Here is a 6,000-nt window from a genome sequence, read left to right on the forward strand (position 1 = left end):
ACCTTTGACTCTAAAAGATACACTCAATCTGACTTCTATAATGACAATCTGCTGATGTCCATGTGTAGAATTGCCTTTTGGGTTTTGAAAAAGAGTATTTGTTATGACCAGTGAGTTATCTTAACAAAATTCTATTAGTTTCTGTCTTGCTTCATTGCCTGTTGTTCCAATTATCATTTTTTCCCTATTTTAGTATTTCAATCCCCTATGATGAATGTGATGTCCTTTTGTTACTATTACTATTTCTAGGAGATAGTGTAGGTTTTCATAGAACTGATCAGCTTTTGCCTCTTTGGCATTTCCCCTCTGTTTAAGGAAAAGTTCAAAGTAGTTGATCACTCAGCTTCCTTTCAGAAGTAAATACTCTTCTACGATCCCCAGAAGTCCATATCATGCCAATGTCAATGCTCTCTGACTCTTTATCACTCTAGTTCATTCATGAAGAAACAATAAACACATCACATTTTCAAGGCAGTTACTTCTCTTTGGGTTTTCAGTTTCAAGTTGAATGGGAGAGCCAGAAGAAATAAATCTTCAACACAGTGTCTAAGTACTTTATTTAAATAAATAGGCAATGTCAGTTTATTATACATAGAAGTCTAGACTAGATGTTTGGAGCATAAACATGGCTAAGAATTAGGGGTAGAAAATGTTAATGCAAACTTATTGAGAATGTAAATTAATTGGGTACACAGTTGACATGCTTATACACTGTGTAAGCAGAACAATGTTCATTCTAAAAAAAGGTATATATAGCTGAATAGGCATCTTTTTCTATTTCCAGTATAAATAAGCACTATCAAAAATTGAAAATATTAATAATGATATGCAATTTTATCTGCTCTAGTTATTGAAAAATATGCCAAAATTCATGTATGTGTATATGTGCATTTTATGGTTATTTAGGAAGGATACATGTCTGAGTAAATTCAGATACTCTCTTTCCCCTGACCTGATCTTGTTGCAAAATGTCTTTTGTGTTCTCTCTTCAGCCAGCTGTTATTCAGTCCTGTCTGACTCTACATGACCTCATTTAGTGTTTTCTTGGCAGATACTAGAGTGACTTGCCACTTCCTTATTTAGCTCATTTTATAGGTGAGGAAACTGAGGCAAGCAGGGTTAAGTGACTTACCCAGAGTCATATAGCTAGCAAGTGTCTGAGGCCACATTTGAACTCAGGAAGATTTTCCTGACTCCAGGCTGGGCTGTTTAGACATTGTGCAACCTAATTTTCCCTACCTATACATTAATCAAAAAATTCAAATTAATAGGCTGGATTTAGTGATATGGCTATACCTTCACTACTATGTGTATAATATGTTTAAAGTTTAATTACATGTCAAATTTAACATGGAATTATATAGTTAGCTGGTATTAGATACAGGACATACATGCTTTAAAATATTCTATGACTAATAAGCTAATTTACTGTAAATTATTTTAAAACTTCTAAACTAGTCCATTGAATGTCATTAATTGACTTTTTTGTTGTTGGATACTAGCAAATGTGTTAAGGAAGATAAAGTAGTGGTAATGCTAATTGTTATCATATTATAAAGTTATATATTTAAAACTCATATCACCAGGAAATACAATGTTTAATTAGATCCCTACCCTCCTTGAGATAACTTGGCTTGTCTCTGATTATTATTTAAGAATATTTTTTTCCTTAGGAGAGCAAAAGCCTATTTCTTGAAGCCATATCACCTCAAATTGGAAGAAGGCCAAGAACTTTCCACTTAAAACATTATCTCTCATCAGATACTTTCAGTGGAGTTCACCAAGATTGAGCATCCAAATATATTGAGGATGAAAAGATTAACGATTGAGGCAAACTAAAGGTCATTTTGAAGGCACCTTTAGGTCTTTTTTGTTAGCAAACCAAAAACAAGTAAAAGAATATGTCCAAAGTACTTCTATTATGTGTAAACTCAACTTTCCTTTAAGCAAGCTCCTCAGACACTCCACACAGGGAGATGTTATCTGGTTACATCATCTTCCTATAATATTGTGACTTTTTAGGCAAAGAGACTTGTTAGTGACTGGATTTTAACAAAACAGTTTTAAAGAGTTAATATTGTTCAGTAAATGACACGCTCACAACCTACTGGATAAAGTGAGTCAACACTCTTGAAAACAGAAGGAAAATGATTCAATAGGGAAAGACCACTTAGTAATAACAGAAAGTAACTATTACTTTTCATTCTTTACACAAAATTTAATGTGTATTAATGTGCCTGTCTTGATCATTCTAGGATCTAAAGCTAAGGCAGTGGTTCCTAATATTTTTCCTTATTTTGCCATGAGAAATTATAACATAATGTGGGAGAGTTAAGAGGCTCATGCATTATCATTTGATTGTAACTGTAAGTTACATATAATTCACCACAAATCTAGTTAAACTTAGTGTACCACCTTATGAGAACCATTATAATAAGATGTCTGACAGTTTGAAATTGATCCTGGACTGCATTAGGAAAAGCACTATATCCAGGAATTAGAGGTGAAGGTCATACCCCTGGGCCAATAACATGTGAAGCTGTGTTCAGTTTAAGGTATAAGTGATGAGGAAGAAAATGAATAAGTTGTATGGTGTAGAGAAGAGAGCAATAAGGATGTGAAATCATAGTCTTGTGTAGAAGGAGTCTGTGTACTCTTGAACCTGTAGAATGAGATTCATTAAAGGAACTAGGATATTTAACTTGGAGAAGAAAAGTGTCACAAGATGTGATAGCTGTTGTCAAATGTCTGGGGGTCTGCCATGTTGAAGAAAAACTAGAGTTGTTTCGCTTGATTCTAGAGATCAAAACTAAGAGCAATGGATGGAATTTACAAAGAAAAAAATTTAGACTTTATGTCAGGAAGAAAACTACATGAACAACAACTGTAATAACATCACCAGTAATAGCAGCAACCCTCCTAACCAGCAGAGCTAGCCCAAAGTGGAATGGGTCACCGACAATAGAGTTGAGTCTTCTTCACTAGAAGTCTTCAGTTAGAGACCAGATTACTGGATTATCAAATATGTGGTAGTAGGGATTGCTTTTGTGGATAAATGGTGGGTTACATGGTCACTGAGATCTTTATCAAGTCTGAAATTTTATAATTCATTAATAATTGATAACTATTTGTAACACCTTTAGACAACCAGAGGTTTTATTTTTAAGATTCATCAATGCATGATCATAGATGATATTTATTATATTCATTTACTTACTGATTCAAGCATTTATTAAGCACTTACTATGTACTTGTACTTGTACCATGTACAAGTATTCTGTACTTGTGGGAAATCAAAAAAGACAAGTGAAACACACTCTGTTCCCTTAATTATACTCTGGGTTAAGTTGATCAACATTCACACATTAATTCTAATTTATTTTAAATTTTGTCCAATCCATTCCCTTTGTAATACAATTTTTGAGCATGTAAAATGTGTATTTCAAGTGATATTAAGTGGGAAACTTGAAATCTTCTCTAATGCACAAAGTGATGATGAAAAAAATATAAGTAGCTATATTAGCAAATCTTTCATTATTTGTTTATTTCAGTGTCACATTGGCCACGAACTCACAGTAACACAGTTAGGCTGATATAGCACCATTACAATTTCATGAAGCATTTTTAATTATTTATGTTTGCAACCAGGGATTTACCAATTTTAATTCTTCTTTTCCTAGAAGATGAGGAGTCGTCAGGAGGGAGTTAGGTGTTGTGAAAGAATATTCTCCATTTTTAAGTAAGTTTTCAAGACTAACTTTTCTCTTTACTGAAAGCTCACTCAGACAGATTTACAATAATTGCCCTATTGGTGCTTTGGGGAACTCTCACTCTCAAAGAAACTTAATGGATACAAACGGGTTTATTACTCAATTCTTGAGGGTAAAGCAGTCAATTCCTTCAATTAATTTTTACTAGAGTGGAGACAGTTGAAAAGCAAAATTCCCTTTGGGAGCCTTGAATGAGGAACTCATAGACGGATTGTGATCCTTCAGGGGATCAAGTAGAATCTGCATTATAATCAAAGTGTGTGGAATTCTGAGGCTAGGGTAACTGTCTAATTCTCTAGAATTTTATGGCACCCTGTAGCATTTTCCTGTCTGAATGAATGAATGTTCATTGTCTTCCTTGCAAGGTCCACTGCTCATGGTGACAGTTTGGATGACCCTAGAAAGTCACGAGCAGAGGTATGCACCATATAGGAAAGGTGAGACTAACCAAATGCTGCAGAAATGTAAAGATGAAAGGATAATAATAGAAGCTTTCATCTAAGATGTTAAACTTGCTTGTTTCTTTTATAAATTAAATTCATTATTTTAAATAAGCATTTTCTCTCTTTTCCACTCCCCCTCCTCCCCACAAGGAAAAAGAAAAAGAAAAGAAAACGACACCCTAATAACAACTATGGTTAGTCAAAGGAAAAAAATAAACAATGGTCATGTCAAAAAATTGTGAGTCTTATTCTGTTTCATGAGGTAGGTAGCATTTTTTTTTTGTCATCAGTCCTTTGGAATCATGACTGGTCCTTCTACTGAGCAGATCTTACTTATGTTTTCTCTTCTCTCTCTCTCTCTCTCTTTCTCCTGTCAGAAATTACTAATGATAATTTATAAATAATTATACCTATATTTCCTCATAAATTCCAACCAAATGTACATAAATAATTCATATAAATATAGAAAAGGATGAGTTTCCTTAGAAAACTTCAGTATGAGTGATAATTTTTCCACCCCAGAATACATTAATCTTGTTATAGCTTGTTCCTTTCTAATCACAGAATGTGAACATCTCAGCAATCTTTTAGCAAAATCTGAATCTCAGAGTTTCCCTGACACTTCCTAAACTTATAATAATAATAATCTATTCATACATCCAAGAGAGACAGAGACAGAGACAGAGGCAGAGGGAAATTTTCAAATAATATGCTGAACTTGTTTTATTCTTTTAAAATTAAATTCATTCCTTTAAATAACAAGCATTTTTCTTTCCTTTCTATTTCCCTTCTCCTCCCCGCTGGAATAAGAAAAAAAGGGAAACATATATATGTACATATCTACATATACATGCAGATATATGTACATATATATGTATATACATATATATGTATATATGTGTGTGTATATATATATATATATACATATAATTCCACAAGACTACAGATCCAGCAAGCACTTCTTTTATTTTCCCTTGAAATATCCATTCACCATCCACCTTAATAAAAATTTTAACTGACACATCTATTCTGGTTAACACTGTGTTCATATCTACCATTGCCAATTTCTCAGGCAAACTCAAATTCCAAATCCCAGATAGAACATATCTTTTGGAAATGATATGAAACTGTCAATATATCTAATTATTCACAAGCCCATCATCTTTTTTTTCTCCTGCAAATAAAATCAGGTTCTCCTCTTAATGAGCCAGCCCCTCAATTTCCCCAATCATATCAATGATTTGAGGAAAGAGAAGAATCCAGGGAACATGTAAATTGTCAGAGCTGAAAAGACACCTCTAACCACATCGAGCCCATTGAAGTCTTAGCTTTATCTTAATCTTTCTTGGTGGAGTGAACTTGATCTATTTACTCTCATAGCCAAGACTATCCATTTCTTCATTTTGTAAAATATGCTTTCAGTGCTCCCACTACCTACCTCACAAGACAATTAAATGACCAAAGCACTATGCAGTTAGTAAAATGCTGCAGAAATGAAGTCAACGTTTGGGTGTAGATAATTTTAGCTTTGGAATTAAATGCCTTGCGTTCAAATCCTGTTAATCATTTACTAAATATGTGACTTTTGTCAAGTCACTTAATCTCCTAAGGAGTTTATTTCCTTATTTGCAAAACAAGGGTACTGGTCTGGGAGGTCTTTATATGACTCCTTTATTACAAGGGACAATTCTGTTCATCCTTGAGATTCATAAACTTAAAACCACTTTAGGCTTTCCTACTCTATACACAATATGCCATTATGTTCTATGACTTCTGATTTTGAAATT

At 33.5% G+C, this 6,000-nt stretch overlaps 1 long non-coding RNA gene across 1 annotated transcript in view; it reads left to right on the forward strand.

Annotated features, from left to right (window-relative positions):
• The window catches only part of LOC140511676 (uncharacterized), a 57,255-nt gene extending 53,047 nt beyond the window's left edge, over positions 1 to 4,208 (forward strand). The window contains exons 4-5 of the long non-coding RNA XR_011969626.1: positions 3,681 to 3,739; positions 4,136 to 4,208. This is a non-coding gene — a long non-coding RNA (uncharacterized lncRNA). The remainder of the gene's footprint in view (positions 1 to 3,680; positions 3,740 to 4,135) is intronic.
• Positions 4,209 to 6,000: the final 1,792 nt, after the last annotated feature.

Source organism: Notamacropus eugenii, chromosome 6 (genome assembly GCF_028372415.1).
Source record: "Notamacropus eugenii isolate mMacEug1 chromosome 6, mMacEug1.pri_v2, whole genome shotgun sequence".
Classification (NCBI taxonomy): Eukaryota; Metazoa; Chordata; class Mammalia; order Diprotodontia; family Macropodidae; genus Notamacropus; species Notamacropus eugenii.